The 18,595-nt window shown below is 39.4% G+C and overlaps 1 long non-coding RNA gene across 1 annotated transcript in view; it reads right to left on the minus strand.

The window, feature by feature from the left end:
- Window positions 1–18,488, minus strand: part of LOC138158416 (uncharacterized) — a 48,359-nt gene extending 29,871 nt beyond the window's left edge. Inside the window, exon 1 of the long non-coding RNA XR_011167635.1 lies at window positions 18,387–18,488. This is a non-coding gene — a long non-coding RNA (uncharacterized lncRNA). The remainder of the gene's footprint in view (window positions 1–18,386) is intronic.
- Between the last annotated feature and the right edge of the window lie 107 nt (window positions 18,489–18,595).

The raw sequence follows: 18,595 nt of genomic DNA on the forward strand, positions 1-18,595 counted from the left end.
AATCTAGGCTGTTTGCCTAGAATCACAATGTGTTTCATACCCATTGCTTCCATTGACATCAGGAAGCATTTAAGTGAAGACAGTGTTGGCTTTGTCGTGAAATGTGGCTTCTAATCTGGACTCCCTGGTTGACTTGCTTTGGACTTCTGATAAATCGTTTGGGTTCCCTGACCCCAAAAGTCAAGTAAAATACCTGCTAGAATAACTCCCAGACTTGTGATGAGGTCTTGTTATAAGGTTAGCTTTATAAGGATCAAGGAGTTGGTGAAAAGATTAGCATGGAAACTACATGGAACAGAAATGTAGGAAGTGATCTACATATGTTTGCCTTGTAAAAGGAGATAATGTTAGAAAACACAAGAGCAGAGGTTAAAATGGGAGGAAACATGGCATAGAGAATGATGGATTTACAATAAGATCTGGGTTCAAATCTAGCCTGTGACACTTGAGAGTTGTGTGACCTTTGTCAACCTTCATTTCCTCATATTTAAAATGGAGAGGTCAGGCTCGATCAGGGCTTCTTAAACTTTTTCCACTTGTGACCCCTTCAGCTCTTCTTAAAATGTGAGCGAGTGTCACAACCCACGGTATGAGAAGTGCTGGGATGGATGACCTTGAATGTTCCCTTTGGCTCTAAAATGACGATTTTGTGACTTCCGAGCTGCTTTTCAAGACTAAATATATGATTTTATGATGCTAAATCTGCAAGGAAAAAGCAGTGAGAAACCCTTTCCAACATAAATAACCTCGACTTGCAGGTCTCTCCCCATGATCACCCATTGCATTTTGAGGTGACTCTAATTGGTAGGACATTTCTTCATGTCATTAAACCTAAACCTCTCTCTCTGTAATTTCCACCCCTTGCTTCTGTGCTGCCCTCTGGGGCCACGCTGAGCAAGTCACATCCCTACTCCATTGCAATAGCCCTTCAGATATCTAAAGACAACAATCATGTGCTAGTTTTTAGTTTTTTAAAGACTTTTCAAATGTTATACAATCATTTTCACTATTATTATGGAGAGATTCAAAGAGAGCAACTGGGAGTCAGTAAGCCTTGAGTTTCCTTTAGACCCTTTTTAAAAGCTGTGTAACACTGAGCGAGTCACTTGGCCTGTTTCCTTATCTGTGAAAAATAAAGGATTCAAGAGCTGATGGTTTCTGAGGTTCCCTTCAGTCCTAAGTGTATAAGCAGTGGGCCTGAAATGAGCAGGCCTGTGTTCTAGCCTAGACTTTGTGGGTAACTTGTATGGATAGTATTTTTTTCTCCTCAGTTTATCTGTCAAATGAGGTGTGGTTGGGCTACATTTTCTTTAAGGTCCCTTCCAAAGAACCCTATTCAGCTTCAAAGCCTGTCAGCTTTCAAGATTTAGTAGCATTTGTGTTGTAGTCAATACAAGACTGGGCTTGGGGATAGGAGGTGCTGGGGTCAACTCTACCTCTGCTACTTATTCTAGGTGCTGACTGTTGTATTTGTCTCTCAGTTTCCCCAATCTGTTGTCCCAGAGTGGTTGTGAGGTTTGAATGAGATCGCATACCAGAAGCACTTTGTAGAGTTTAGGTGCTGAGTGAATATCAGTTAATTCTAGAATTGACTTGAAGATAAGCACCTCTTTCTGGAGTTGGGTAAACTGGGTAAAACACAATCTTACCTGGAAGAGCCAACTTTTGAGTTTCAAGTGGACACTCAAAGTTGGCTCTTCCAGGTAAGATTGTGTTTTAAACTAAAATTTTATTTTTTCTACATAATAATAATAAACACTAATTTTATGTCTCTCTCACCTGAAAAAAAGAAAGAAAAGAACCAAACATTTGGAACAAAAATGCCATCTGAGAGTCTCAGCCCTCTTAAGTGAGGCCATATTAATTCATTTGCCCCATCTATATTGTTTGTGAGCTCCTTCATTCATTGGTGAGATTTGAATTGTGAAATCTTAAGATGCCTAAAAAGGGCCAAGTGGCAGATGGTGCCCTTCACACTCCTCACTTTCTTGGACTTTCTCTGCAATTCTCAGAACCTCTTCATCCCCGGACATTACACATTGGGCCTACCCTTTCCCACCTCTCCCCCTCTTTGGTTGCTTCTTCCCCAAACTTCCATGCTAAGGAGGGTACCCAGGCCAGTTATGTCTTTGTTCCTCTCTAGGCTGCACTCCTGACACTCTTGGACTTTCTATTTCCCCCTTTCAGAGTAACTTCATTTCCCTCCCTCCCATCTTCCATTCACTGCCTTTTGGTGTTTTTTTTTTTTTCCCTGTGTTGTATTCCCCCAATAGTATGGAAGCTCTTTGAGGGCAGGAGTTATCTTCCTCCTTGCCTTGGTATTTCTAGCACTTAGCACCATGCCTGGCACACAGTAAGCAAGTAATAAAGTTTATTGACTTGCCTTGCCTTGGATAAAGGGCTGGACTCAGCTGGATGTGTGCTGCATACTACTGGGGAAGCTGAAGCTGATGGATTGTTTGAGGTTTGTGATTCTGAGCTTAAGTTGATCAGGTATTCCCACTGAGTCAAGGGCCAATGTGATGAGTCCCCAGGAGTGGTGAACCTGCCTACAGCAAAAAAACAGAGCAGGTCAACGCTGCAGGGTTTTGTGAGGCCAGGTCCATGAGGAACCCCTGAGTAATATAAGGAGACACAGTGTCTCCCTCCCCCCCCCCCCAAATACTGGCCTCAGAGTCAGGAATTTCAAGTCTTGACTCAGATAGGCCTTGTTTGTGTAACTGGGTAAGTTATTTCAAATTTCATTACTCTAGACAACTCCCTAAGACTTTAAATTGTAGAGGCCTCACCTATTTGCAGTGGTGGATGGGAATTTCCTCACTGAGAGTTCCTTAAAGCAATGCAATCACAAATCTGGTTGTAAAAAGTACAAATACATAGAAATGTAAATAGGACTGGACCTCGAGCCACACGCTGTAGGCTGGGCAAGAGTCCAAGCTGGTTAACTCGGGTCAAAACTTCCTTGATGTACAGGGATGCGAAATATGACCTCTCCTCTCTAAATATTAAACCAGCTGCTTGTTTCTTCCTCAAGCCCCCTGCCTAAGTACCAGCTCTAGATGGCAGAAGCATGTGGGCAGCTTTTTTTTAGCAAAGCACCGTGACTTCCCCCACCGACTGTGGGGAATCCTCTGGCTTCAAGAACAGCAACTGCCAGTATTATGTCCCAAGTGGCAGAGAGGTTTTTTTTTTCCTCTTTTTTCGCTCTCTCTCTTCCAGCTCCCCTCGATCCCCCTGTCCTCGCCTTCTCCCCTTTACAACCAGGTCATTGCTGACAGCAGCCAGCTCCCAGGCTGCCCAATACTGGCTTCTCCAAGTGACCCTTTTGTTTGCTTCAGGTCACTGGGGCAACCTTTCCCACGGGAAGCCAGGGAGATTGCTCATTACCATGAGTTGGCCTTTCGGGGAAAGGGAGCTGAGAGGCTGCTGGGGAGAAGGCTGTGAACAATATTAATGGACCTTTAAAGCCACCAGCACCAGGACAGCTCTTTCAGCATTCAGGCTACAAAAGCCAAGTCCTCGCTTCTCCTAATTGCCACTTCTTTTAAATCTTAAAATTTTAGCCATTAAATAATCCAGTTTTATGGTGATAACCTTTCATTACAGGCTGCCAAGGGAAGACCTCATGTTTCCCTCTGCCCTAGCTTTGCTTCACCCTTTGCCTCCTCCATCCAAACTTCCTTGTGAGGGCATTGCCATATTTTTGTCACATGGGCTTAAAACCTAGAGTCTCTGGCCACTTCCTCATTCCCCACTGCCAATCACTTGCCATGCTTTATTTATTCTACTTCCATAATATCTCTTTCTTTCCACTTCCACAGTCACTGCTTTAGGTCAGGTCCAAATCGCATCTCACCAGAACTATTCTAATAACTTCCTAATTGCTTTTCCTGCCACCAGATTCAAACTCATTCTTAAAGTTCCAAAACAATCAATCAACAAGCATTATTTAAACATCTATTATGTACCATACATTGTACTAGGAGCTGGTGATAGGGAGATTAAAAAAAAAAAAGAAACAGCTCATGTCCTTAGGGTATTTACAATCTATCTGTTCAGTTCATGCATATATGTGCATGTATTTAGAACATATACACAGTAAACACAAGGTAATTTGGGGAGGGAAGGCAGTAAGAGCTGGGAGTGGGGCTGAGGGGCATCAGCAAAGGCTTCATGGAAAAGATGGCCCCTGAACTGAATCTTGAAGGCTGCACATGATTCTAGGATGTGGAGGTGAAGTGGGAATGTATTCTAGACACCAGTGATGCAAAAGCCTGGGGATAAGACAGGGAGTGTCATATGTGAGAAACAGTAAGAAAGCTACCAAATCTGTCTGGATTATAGAGTAATGTATCTCAAGACTGGTAAATTGGGATCAGGTTATGAAAGAATTTAAATTCCAAGCAGAAGAATTTTTATTTGATTCTAGAGGCAATCTGGAGCCACTGGAGTTATTGAGTAGATGAGGAACATCGTCAGATATATGCTTTAGGAAATTCAGCACAGAGAATGAATCAGAGCAGGCAGAGCCTTGTATTAAAACCATTTAGGTCTATGACAACCATCCACGCGGGAGTTGGAAGCAATATCAGAGGCCACACAGACCAGGAGCAAATGGTACTGTGACTGGCATAAGTTAAATTTTGAAGTGGATTTGGTTTATATTCATGGCCCTGAACCTCCCCATTCAGGTACCAGGAATTCTGCTTAAGATGTAGAATATTGGAGGTGGAAGCAACCTTTGATATCATGTAGTTCAACTCTACCAATGAGCAGGTAAGAAAACTGACCACCAAAAAGTGAAAAAAATGACCTGCACAAATTCATATACTCAAATGATAGAACCTGGATGAGGACCCAAGCTCCCTGATTCCTATTTCATGGCCCTTTCTCTTATACCATCTTACTTCCTCTTCTTTCCCTGTGTCATAAATTGTTCTCAGAAAGGCTCTGGGGACAATTATTTGCATATTGGTCTATATGCTAATTCATGGGTTTCCTCTTGTAGAAGCGGTTGTTGTCTCAATCTCACCTCTGATTATGGAATGAAGGGGCTAGGTTGTGCAATGGAGAGAGTGCTGTACTCTGTGTCAAAAAGATCTGAGTGCAAATCTAGACACTTACTAGCTGTGTGATGCTGGGCAAGTCACTTAACCTCTGTTTGTATCAGTTTCCCCAGTATAAAATGGGGATCCTAATAGCACCTATGTCAGAATCAAATGAGGTAATATCTGTAAAGTGCTTAGCACAGTGCTGAGGAGACCATAACTCTTCCAGGATCACAAAGATGAGGTGCAGGGTCTGGGAACATAGTAGGTGTTTCATAAGTCTCCTTTCCTTTCTTATTTACTAAAAAGAAACTCTAGGCATTACCTGGTAGGCCTGTGAGGTATTTGTAAGCATCAGGCCATCTTCACACATCTAAAATCACCTCCTTTGAACTGATACCTATACAAACTCTTATCAAGTTGCTGTCCAAGAAAAACAAACAAACAAACAAACAAACAAACAATGCTGAAAGTCTGAGGTTTCTAGGCTGCCTTTAAGGAATTTTAAATTGAAGGTATAAGTATGAGAATTGTTGAATAAATTGTCTGAGTTTCCTGAATGCTTACTTATTGGAATTTGAAAACGACCAAGTAAAGCTTTGTTTTTATTTGTTATTTATGTTTTTGTTCATATTTAAATCTGACACTAATCTGAGACTAGTACCACAGAATCTCAGAATGTCAGAATTAGAAAGATGCTCAGTCATCATCTATCCCCAAAAGAAACCTGACCTGAGTCATGCAGCTTTTGCTCAAAGACCTCCAGTGAGGAGGAACTTTCCAAGGCATGCTATTCCACTTTGGTACAGTCCTAATCGTTAGCAAATTTTACTTTACATCCAATTTAATTTGCCTTTTTGTGGCTTTTTCATCCATTCCTCATGGTTTTGCCCTCTGGGGCCAAACACAAGGCTAATGCCTTTTTCACATGCAAGATGCTCAGGTAATTGAAGACATCTGTGATTTCAAATGAGTCTTCTCTTATCAAACTAAATATTCCTACTTCCAATAATGGATATTCATGTGTCATGGACTTGAGGCCCTTCATTATTCTGGTTGCCTTTTTCTGAATACTATGATTTTATCAATGACTTTCCTCACGTGTGTTATCTAGAGCTGAACACAACAGTGTGGATGAGTGCTTCTTTATTTCTAGGAGTTATTCTGCTTTTAATCAGACCTAAGATGGAGGATCCAAGATGGCAGATTAGAGGCAGCAATGTAGCTGAACTCTTTCAATGTTACCCTCCAGACAACTTTAAAATAATGCCTTGAATCATTTTGGAAGAGCAGAGACAACAGAATGACACATTTTTTCTGGCCTAAGAAAACTTAGGAGGTCAGCAGGAGACACTTGGGTGGACGCCTGTCCAGACTACACATGGGGGATAGTAACAGTTGCCATAGCAGCAATAGTGTCTTTGGACCTCTCAGAACAGAGATGGCAAGGGGGTTGATAACTGGTCAGAAAGAGATTACAGGGGACCATTTGCTGACACTGGATACAGCTGGCATGGATTTTCAACTTTATTGCCATGAACAGTTCTGGGTCACGGTTTCAGGGTATAGATGAGCAGTAGCATTTAGGGCTGTCAAGGACCAGGGGACCTTCCTGGATAAAAGCCAGAGTGCAGACCAGGAGAGCAGTGACCATAACTCTTCCAGGATCACAATGATGAGGTGCAGGGTCTGGAAACCCCTTTTGAACTCTGATTGAATAGTCCCATTTTGATGAAGCATTTGCATGAAGCCATAAGCCTTGCATTGTGGCTGGGCCCAAACCTCTGTTACTAGACTTCCCACCCTTGAACCTATCAAAATATCAATCCATCCTTGAAATGGTCTAGCCCACCATTGTCTCTCAGCTCCAGGTAGCCTCCAGCAACTTCCCACCCTTAATCACTCATTGACCTAACCTGACTTCTCCTTAAGACCCTCCCCAAACTCCTCCTCTAGACTACCCCAGACTTCTCCCACAACTTTCTGTATATGAGATCCCATCTTCCCTCCATATGGGTGACAGCAACACAGAATGACCTTGCACAGACTCACTCTGTGTCTAATACAAGCAAACTTTTAATCAACTTTACTTTTCTTTGGCTGTGAAGACTTGAGTCGAATTCATTTGGCAGGACCCGGTGTGTTGGTATTTTGGGGTCTCCAGAGCAACCCTAACCTTCTTTATGGGGAACCTCTTCAGCACCACTTTGGAAGCACCAAAAACTTGTTGACACCTAGAACTAGCTCTGAAAACAGTAGTATATAAAAGCCTGAAACTTGGGCCAGTGCCTCCCCACCTCCAGGTAAGCAGCGCCTAACTTTAATATAAAGTTCAGAGTCAAGAAATAGGCTGAAAAATGGGCAAACAACAACAGAGAATTTGACCATAACAAGCTACTATAGTGGCAGGAAAGATGGAAGACATAAACTCAGAAGAAGACAACAATGTGAAAACAGCTACAAACAGAGCATCAAAGAAAAATGCTAATTGAACCCAAACTCTACAAGAATTCTGAAAAAAGTTAAAGAAAGAGATAAGAAGAGTGGAGGAGAAACTGGCAAAATAAAGAAGAATGGTGTAATAAAATTATGAAAAGTGAATTAACTTCCAGTATCAAGATGGCAGGGTGAGGAAGGAACCCTCTAAATACCTCCCAAATTCCCCTCCAAACAATTAGAAAACTATCTCAGAATTTATCTAGGAGCAAGGAGAATTTATCTAGGAGCTTATCAACAGAATAGACATCTTTCTTACTGGGTGGGAGGTTTGTAAAGTCCAAGAGCAGCAACAGCAGCCAGCCTAACAGCAGGGAGGCCTGCAGCAGGTTTCCAAATCTGGGACAATCCACCAGTGAGGCCCTACCCTCCTGCAAACCATCAGCCCCCAGGGCAAGTGAGCAGTCTGTGCAGCTCAGCAGGGGACCACCCCAGCAACCCCACCTCCAGTATTAGCCAACAACAAAGCCTTGACCCCATTGCTGACTTGTAGTGAAGTCCTACCTTGGGGCTGACCAACAGTGAGACCCTATCACTGGGGCCTGACAACAAAGAGACCTTGTTTCCATATAGCAACCCAGAAGCAGGGTCCCACCCCTGGGGAAGACCAGCAACAAGATTACTCCTCCAGAGCCAATCACCAGAAAGACCCTGTTACCATAACAACCCAATAGTAAGACTCTGCCCCTGGGGCAGGCCAGTAGTTCACCACTACACCCAGGGGAAGCCAAAAGGGAGCCCCCACTCCCCAGTACAAGCCAGAATAGAAGCCTACATTCCAGTGAAAGCCATCAGTAAGACCCTGATGCCCAGCACACAAAGCTTGGGACAAGGGCAAGCCCAGAGCCCAACTCTCACATAAAACCTCCAAATCACAAAAGTGGCAGAACAAATGAGCACAAATAAAAAGAACTTGGCTATAGAAAGTTACTATGTTGACAAGGAGGATCAAGGCATAAACTTAGAAGGTGACAATGGTGTCTAAATGGCTACATGTGGAACCACAAAGAAAAAGGTAATTTGGCCTTACACCCAAAAAGAATTCCTGAAAGAGCTTTAAAAGGCTTTAAAAAAGCAAATTAGAAAAGTAGAAGAAAAATTGGGAAATGAAGTGAGAGTAATGCAGGAGAATCATGAAAAAAGAGTCAATGCATGGGAAAGGATATACAAAAATTTACTGAGGAAAGTAACTCTCTAAAATATAGAATTGGCCAAAAGGAAAAAGAAGTACAAAAGGTCACTGAAGGAAATAATTCCTTAAAATTTAGAACTGACCATGTGGAAGCTAATGACACTATGACACATCAAGATATGATAAAACAGGGGCGGCCAGGTAGCACAGCGAGTAAGAGCACCGGCTCCAGTGTTGAGAACACCTGGAGATCGAATCCCGGGCTCAGACACTTAGCACCCACCCAGAAACACCTGGCCGTGTAACCTTGAGCAAGTTACTTAACCCCAATTGCTTAGGGGCAGCCAGGTGGCTCAGCGAGTAAGAGCATCGGCTCCAGTGTCGGGATGACCTGGATCGAATCCGGGCTCAGATACTTAGCACCACACCCAGAAATAATAACTGGCTGTGTAACCTTGAGCAAGTTACTTAACCCCAATTGCTTTAAAAAAAAAGATATGATAAAACAAATTTAAAAAAGTTTAAAAATAGAATAAAATGTGAAATTTCTCACTGTAAAAACAATTGACCTAAAAAGTAGATCAAGGAGAGGAAACAAGAATTATTGGAGTACTTGAAAGACATGATTAAAAAAAAGTATCTTTTAAGAAATTATCAAAGAAAACTACCCTGATATATTATAACCACAGGACAAAAGAAATATTGAAAGAATTTACTGATCACTACGTGACTGAGGTCCTAAAATAAAAATCCCCAGAAAAATCACAGCCAAATTCCAGAGCTCACAGAGCAAGGAAAATTACTTCAAGCAACCGAAAGGAAACAATTTGAATATCATGGAACTACAATCAGGATTACACAGGATATGGCAGCTTCCTTATTAAACAAGAGAAAAGAGAAATTCCATTTAAAATACTTTAGACAATATAAAATTCTTGAAAGTCTCCCAAGATAAACCCAGGAACTATAGGAACACAATGATAAAACACTTTTCACACAAGTAGAATTAGCTCTAAACAATTGGAAAATATTAATTACTCATGGGTGGATTGAGCCAATATTATAAAAATGACAATTCTACCTAAATTAATCTATTTATTCAGTGCCAATCCAAATTATAAAAAAAAATATTTTATAGAGCTAGAAGAATAATAACAAAATTCATCTGGAAGAACAGAAACTCAAGAATATTCAAGGGAATAAATGAAAAAGAAATGCTAAAGAAGGTGGTCGAGCCATATCAGAGCTCAAACTGTATTATAAAATGGTAATTATCAAAATGATCTGGTACTGCCTAAGGAATAGAGTGGTGGATCAGTGGAATGTGTTTGGTACTAATTACATTATAGTAGATAACCATAGTAATCTGGTATATAATAATTTAGGGCTCTAATTGTCTCAGAGTGAATGTAAATAGCAATTGCTTCTGTTTTGTTCAGAAACCCTGAGGATCTTCCCCCTCCAGATTGTTTTTTTTTTTTTTTGACTAGGTAAAGACCTCATTATCTTTTATTTCTTACCTAGTCTTAATTGCTGAATGGGTGTTACCTTGGGCAAACTGAGATCTGTTAAAGACTTTAGCTTAAAAAGGCCAAGGTTTCCCACTGCATCCACAGCCATCTCCAATCATTCTGTTCTATATCTCACCACTGCACCCAGATAGCTCTGGAGGAGAAAGTGAAACTGACTTTGCACAGCTCTCCCTCACTTAAATCCAATTCACTCACATGTCATGGCATCATCTCCCAGGTATAATGATCCTTTCTGAGAGTGAAGGACACACAGAAACAACCCAAAGACTCTTGAAACAAAAACTCAGGGGTGGCTACGTGGCACAGTGAATAGAGCACCGGCCTTGGAGTCAGGAGGACCTGAGTTCAAATCTGGCCTCAGACACTTAACACAAAAACTAGCCTCGTGACCTTGGGCAAGTCACTTAACCCCAACTGCCCTCTAAAAAGCAAAAAGAAGAAGAAGAAGAAGAAAAAGAAACAAAAACTCATTATTTGACAAAAAACTTCTGGGAAAAATGAAAAACAATATGGCAGAAATTCAATATAGACCAACATCTCACACCATATACCAAGATAAAGTAAAAATGAGTTCATGACTTACATATAAAGGGTGATATCATAAGTAAATTAAGAGAGTATGTAAAACTATTACATGCTCTCTTAATTTACTTATGACTATTATATGACTAAAAGACAGATGATTTTGATTATATAAAATTAAAAAGTTTTGCACAAACAAAATCAATGCAACCAAAATTGTAAGGAAAGCAGAAAACTGGGGAAATTTTTTTTTTTTTGCAACAAGTATCTCTGATAAAGACCTCAAATATATGGACAACTTAGTCACATTTATAAAACTACAAGTCATTCCCCAAATGATAAATGATCAAAGGAAATGAACAGTCATTTTCAAAGAATTTAAAACTATCTATAGGCATATGTAAAAATGCTCTAAATCACCATTTGCTAGAAAAATGTAAATTAAAACAACTCTGAAGTACCACTTCATACCTATGAGAGTGGCTAATATGACAAAAAAAGGAAAATGGTGGATGTTGGAAAGGATGTGGGAAAACTGGGACACTAATGCACTGTTGGTGGAGTTGTGAACTGATTCAAACATTCTGGAGAGCGATTTGGAACTATGTCCTAAGATCTATAAAACAATGCCTGCTCTTTGATCCAGCAATACCACGGCTAGGTGGGGTGGCTAGGTGGTGCAGTGAACAGAGCATCAGCCCCAGAATCAGGAGGACCTGAGTTCAAATATGGTCTCAGACACTTAACACTTACTAGCTGTGTGACATTGGGAAAGTTACTTAACCCCAATTGCCCTGCATTCTTCCCTCCAAAAAGAAAAACAAAACAAACAAAATACCACTGCTAGATCTATATCCTGAAGACATATAAAAAGGGAAAAGGAACTATTTGTACAAAAAAAAAAACATTTATAGCAGCTCTTTTTGTGGTGGCTAGTAATTGGAAATCAAAGGGATGACCATCAATGGGGAATGGTTAAATAAGATGTGGTATATGATTGTAATGGAATATTATTGTGCTATAAAATGACAAGCAGGATGTTTTCAGAAAAAAACTTGGAGAGACTTACATGAACTTATGCATAGTAAAGTGAAAAGAACCAGGAGAACATTATACACTGCAACAGCAATATTGTTTAATGAAGAATTGTGAATGATTTAGCTATTCTCATCAATACAATGATCTAAGAAAAATACCAAATGCTAATGATGAAGCATACTGTCTGCCTCCAGAGAAAGAGCTGAAATTTTTTGAATACAAACTGAAACATGCTATTTCTCACTTTTTTATTCTTTCTTTTATTTGAGTTTTCTTGTACAAAATGATTAATATGGAAATATAACATAACTGCACATGTATAACCTATATCTGATTGATTACTATCTCAGAGAGGAGGAAGGGGAAGAAGAGATAGAATTTGTAACTCAAAACTTTAAATACAAATGTTAATATGAGAAAGAAAAGAGAATTTACAGCTTGGCAAAAGAAGCACAAAAAATAATAAAGAAAATAACACCTTAAAAAAAAGATTTGACCTATGTTAAAACAGTCTCAAAACCTCACTGGAAAAAAGGACTCCTTAATAGCAAATGTGGCCAAATGGAAAAAGAAGAATAGGGTCTCAGTGAAGAAAATAATTCCTTATGAATTAGAACTGGGTTAGTGGAATATAATGCCTTCAGGAGACATAAAGAAACAAAAACAAAAAAAATCAAACAAAAATAATTTTTAAAAATAGAAGAAAATGTGAAAGATCACATTGGAAAAACAACAGAACTGGAAAACAAATCAAGGAGAAATAACATAAGAATTTGTGGACTAACTTAAAACTATGGTCAGAGAAAGAGCTTAGACATCATATTTCAAGTAATCATGAAGAAAAACTACTCTGATATCTTGGATCCAGAGGGTAAAACAGAAATTACCTTCTGAAAGAGATCCCAAAATGAACACCCCAGGAATATTATAGTCAAATTCCAGAGCTCCCAGGTCAAAGGGAATATACTTCAAGCAAAAGAATAAGTAAACCAAAGCAATCAAAGAAAATATTTTTAAAGAAAGAAATAATGCAAATATTGTGGAGCCACAGTCAACATCACAGAAGATTTAGCAGTTTCCACATTAAAGGAGTAGAGGCCTTGGAATATGATATTCTGGAAGGTTAATGAGGTAGAATTACAATTAAGAATAGCTTACCCAGCAAAACCGAGTATAATCTTTCAAGGGGAAAAAATGGACACAATGAAAAAGAACTTCCAAGCATTCCTGATGAAAACAACAGGGCTGAATAGAAAATCTGGCATTCAAACACAAGACTCAAGAAAAGCATGAAAAGGTAAACATGAAAGACAAATCATAAGGGACCCAAAAAGGTTAAACTGTTTACATTTCTATATGGGAAGATGATCCATCTAATTCCCAAGAACTTTATCATTAGTAGGTCTGTTAAAAAGAATTTATAAAGTCAGAAGTCATGGGCATAAGTTGGTTATGTTGAAATGATCTCCAAAAATTGAACAAGTGAGAAAGAGGGATGCAGTGGGAGAAGGGAGAGGTAGAATGTGGAAACATTTTCCTACATAAAAGAACCATGCAAGGAAGTGCTCTTAAAGTAAAGGGGAAAATGAGGGTAGCAGGGAAAGCTGAAACTTCACTCTCATCAGAACTGGTTGAAAGAGGGAACAGTACAGACAGATACATTTGTTTATATATATATATATATGTATGTATGTATATGCATAAATACACACACATATATATATATGTATGTATGTATATGCATATATACACACACATATGTATACACACACATACACACACTTAAGGGAGGCAGTGGCTAGAAGCAAAATAGACTTTTGAGAAGAGACAGGATAAAAAGAGAGAGAAGAAAAAACAGAAGAAAATGGGAAGGAAGGAAAAACACAGTAATCATAAACATGAATGCAAACAGGATGCACTCTCTCATAAGACAGAAGAGAATTGTGGAATGGATTAGAAATCAAAATCCAATAATGTTTAAAAAGATACACTTGAAACAGAAATCACACACAGAGTTAAAGGGCTAAAGGAGAATTTCATATACTTTAACTGAAGTAAGAAGGCAGAGCTAGCAATCATGATCTCAGAAAAAAACAGAAGTAAAAATGGATCTAATTAAAAAAGCAAACTACATCTTGCTAAAAGGTATCATACACAATGAAGTTATATAATTTTTTTTACATTAAGTTTCTCTGATAAAGGCCTTGTTTCTCAAATATATACTGAGTATAGAACTGAGTCAAATTTATAAAAATAAGTCATTTTCCAATTGATATTTGAGCAAAGGATATAAACAGTTCTATCTCTTGTTTGTCCTTTATATTCAAAGAGGACAAACGACATGATGTTGGGGTCAAGATACAGTGTCTTAGATTGTCACTGACCAGTCTAATATAATCTCAGAAAGTTCTTTTTTTGGTGGCAAAGAATTGGAAATCAAGGGGAATGGATAAGCAAGTTGTGGCATATGATTTTGATGGAGCACTATAGTACTACAAGAAATGATAAGGGTGGTGGTGTCAGAAAAAAACATGGCAAAACCTATATGAACTGATGCAGAGTGAAATGAGAAGAAGCAGATCATCATGAACATTAACAGCAATGTTGTAATGATAATCAGATGTTAAAGATTTAGCTACTCTGATCAGTACAATGATCCAAGACAAATCCAAAGGACACATGATAAAAAAAAATACTGTTTAAAGACTCTTGGGGGGGGGGCAAGATGGCAGAGTAAAAGAACAAACTTGGTGTGGGGCCAAGCTCCAAACACTTCCAATACCTGTAAAAAAACGATTCTAAACAAATTTTAAAGCTACAGAACCCACAAAGTGACAGAGAGAAAAAAATCTCCTGCTGAAGGCAGCCTGGCAGACTGACAGGAAGGGTCTATTTCACCAAGCTGGAAGCCAAGCACAGTCCCTTGTGAGAAGTGATTCTGGCCCCAGGGTGGCCCAGACCTGCCATAGCAGACTTTAGGAGAGTGAATCACCAACAGCTGTGGTGGTTTCCAGACTTCTCAACCCATAAAGACCAAAGAAAACATAAAAGGTCATTGGGGAACTCTTTTGGAAGGGTGAAGGAAGAGTGTGGTCTGGCCCCTGCCCCCAGTGTGAGAAGTGGTGGTGGTGTGGTGGCTGCAGGTGGCTGCTTCCAGAGCTTCTGGCCTGCAGATTTTAGGGTGACCAAGAGACCATTCAGAGAGCAATTGTTCTTGCTTTGACCTGCTTGGATCTGGATTGTGGTCTTGGATGGTGGTCCTGGGGTGTGTGGCCAGCATGCCAGAGCTTGTGGGGGATGCAGAGAGGGCACCCAACTAAAAGCTCCAGCAGATGCAAAAACCCCAGCAATTTGGGACAAAGTTCTCTCCATTCTGTAAGCAGAGTTATACCGTGGTGAAGAGCTCAAAAGTCAAGTAATTGGCAAGATGAGCAAGCAGAGGAAGCACAATCAGACTATACAATCCTTTTCTGAGGACAAAAAGGATCAAAGCATGGAACTGGAAGAGGACAATGATGTCAGAACTCCTGCATCAAAAGCTTCTAAGAAAAATATGTGTTGGTTAAAGGACATGGAGGAGCTCAAAAAGGATTTTGAAAATCAAGTAAGAGAAGTGGAGGAAAAATTGGGAAGGGGAATGAGAATGATGCAAGAAAATCATGAAAAGCAAGTCAACAGCCTGCTAAAGGAGACCCCCCAAAATATTGAAGAAAATAACACCTTAAAAGTGGACTAATGCAAATGGCAAAAAAAGGCCCAAAAAGCCAATGAGGAGAAGAATGCCTTAAAAACCTTAATTTGCCAGATGGAAAAGGAATTTCAAAAACTCACTGAAGAGAATAATTCCTTCAGAATTAGACTGGAGCAACTGGAAGCTAATGACTCTGTGAGAAATCAAGATACTATAAAACAGATGCAAACAAATGAAAGAATAGAAGGCAATGTGAAATATCTCATTGGAAAAACCCACTGACCTGGAAAATAGATCCAGGAGAGATAATTTAAAAATTATTGAACTACCTGAAAGCCATGACCAAAAAAAGAGCCTACACACTATATTTCAAGAAATTATCAAGCAAAATTGCCCTGATATTCTAGAACCAGAGGGCAAAATAGAAATTGAAAGAATTCACCCATCGCTTCTTGAAAAAGATCCCCAGGGCGGCCAGGTAGCACAGCGAGTAAGAGCACCGGCTCCAGTGTTGAGAACACCTGGAGATTGAATCCCAGGCTCAGACACTTAGCAATCACCCAGAAACACCTGGCTGTGTAACCTTGAGCAAGTTACTTAACCCCAATTGCTTAGGGGCAGCCAGGTGGCTCAGTGAGTAAGAGCACCGGCTCCAGTGTTGGGATGACCTGGGGATCAAATCTGGGCTCAGATACTTAGCACCACACCCAGAAATAACTGGCCATGTAACCTTGAACAAGTTACTTAACCCTGATTGCTTTAAAAAAAAAAGAAAGAAAAAGATCCCCAAAAGAAGGCTCCTAGGAATATTATAGCCAAGTTCCAAAATACTGGAAGCAGTCAGGAAGAAACAATTTGTGTATTGGGGAAATACAATCAGGATAACACAAGACATAGCAGCTTCTACATTTAGGGATCAAAGGGCTTGGAATATGATATTCCAGAGGTCAAAGGAGCTAGGACTAGAACCAAGACTCACCTACCTAGCAAAACTGAGTATAAGGTTTCAGGGGAAAATGTGGTCATTTAATGAAATAGAGGATTTTCAAGCATTCTTGATGAAAAAACCAGAGCTGAACAGAAAATTTGACTTTCAAATACAAGAAGCAAGAGAAACAAGAGAAGGTAAACAGGAAAAAGAAATCATAAGGAACTTATTGAAGTTGAAATATTTACATTCCTACATATAAAAATGATAATTGTAACTCATGAGACTTTTCTCAATAGGAGCATAGTTGAAGGGAATATATATGTGTGTATACACACATATGTATGTATAAGAGGGTGTATATGTGTATAAATATATATGTGAGTGTGTGAATATGTGTATACATGCATACATAGAAGGCACAGGGTGAGTTGAATATGAAGGGATGATATCCAAAAAATAAAATTAAGAGGTGAGAGAGGAATATATTGGGAGAAGGAGAAAGGGAGAGATAGATTAGGGTAAATTATCTCATATAAAAGAGGCAAGAGCAAACTGTTAAAACAGAGGGGAAGAGCAGGAAGGTGAAAGGGAATGGAACAATCTGATTCTCATTGAATTTGGCTTAAGGAGAGAATAACGTACACATTCAATTGGATATCTTACCCTACAGGAAAGCAGGGGGGAAGGGGACAAAAAGGGTGATGATAGTAGGGAGTGCAGATTGGGGGAGAGGGTAGTTAGAAGCAGACACTTTAGAAAAGGGACAGGGTCAAAGGAGAAAACAGAATAAGTGTCTGTGGGATAGGATGGAAGGAAATGTAGTTAGTCTTTCACAATATAACTATTATGGAAATGTTTTGTTTAACTACATATGTACAACCTATGTTGTATTGCTTATCTTCCCAGTGGGGGTGGGTGAGGAGGGAAGAAGGGAAAGATTCTGGAACTCAAAGTTTCAAAAACAAATGTTAAAAAAATTGGTTTTTATATGCAACTGGGAAAAACAATATACAAGTACTGGGGTATAGAAATCCATCTTGCCCTACTAGAAAGTTGGGGGGGGGAACAGGAGAGAATATAAGAGAGAACGGATTGGGGGAAGGTGTGGTCAGTAGGCTCACTATTTTGGGGTGGGGATAGGGGAAAGATGGGGAGAAAAATTTGTAACTCAAAATTTTGTGGAAATGCATGTTGAAAACTAATAATAAATAAATTGGAAAAAAAAGAAAAAATAGTCTACTTCCAGAGAGACAACACTGATGAACTCTGAGTACAAATTGAGTTATAATTTTCTTACTTTATTTTTCCTGCATTTTGTTGAAATATGGCTAATATGGATTTATGTTTTGTATGATTTCACATATATAATTTATATCACATAGCTTGCCTTCTTACCGGGTGTGGGAGGGAATAGGGAGAGAATTTGAACTCAATATTTAAGGAGAAAGTTTAAAATAAGTTAAAAAATAAAAAACAAAGCATGAGATGGTGTTAATTTTTTTTTTGGTCTTATTGCAGTTTTGACTTATTTTGAGCTTGCAGTTCCTTAAAAGAACTCTATATTTAGACAATTTCTTCTCCACCTTTGACTTGTGAAATTAATTTCTTGAACCTGAATGCAAGATTTTATATTTAGCTTCATTCAATATCATTGTATCAGATGTATTTCAATGCTGTTATCTGACCAGATCTTTCTGGATTCTGCCATTTTCATTTTTTCATATTAATTATGTCTTCTCTCCTTCTCATCCCCTGGTGTTCCTCCTTTGTCCCCCACCCCAGTCCTCAGTCTCTTTCTATTCTGTCTGTGCCCAAGGGCACATAGTCAACATGTGTCAGAAACGGGACTTGAGCACTGTTCTTCCTGGATTTGAGGCCATATCTCTATCTCCAGCATCAATCTACTTCTTCCAAGAAATTGAAGTACAACAAAACAGCTGTCTGATCTTTCAAATATCACCCACAGCATTCACCAATAACATCTAGTTTTTCATACCTGACTATGTAGTTCATGTCAAAAGATGATGTGAAATCACCCAGTGCAGCCAAGGACTCTCTTACTCTGTTCTGTTCTCTGTCTATCAACTGACCACCAACTATTTTTAGGCTGTCCTTTTCCAGTTCAAAGGCTATTTTTCTTGGCAGAGAAAAGAGAAGTGAGTTAAGAGTTGAACAGCTGTACCTTCTCTTATCTCAGTTGTCAGT

This window comes from Petaurus breviceps, unplaced genomic scaffold (assembly GCF_028583685.1).
Source record: "Petaurus breviceps papuanus isolate PSGF00001 unplaced genomic scaffold, PetGlider_PUasm1.0 174, whole genome shotgun sequence".
Lineage (NCBI taxonomy): Eukaryota > Metazoa > Chordata > Mammalia > Diprotodontia > Petauridae > Petaurus > Petaurus breviceps.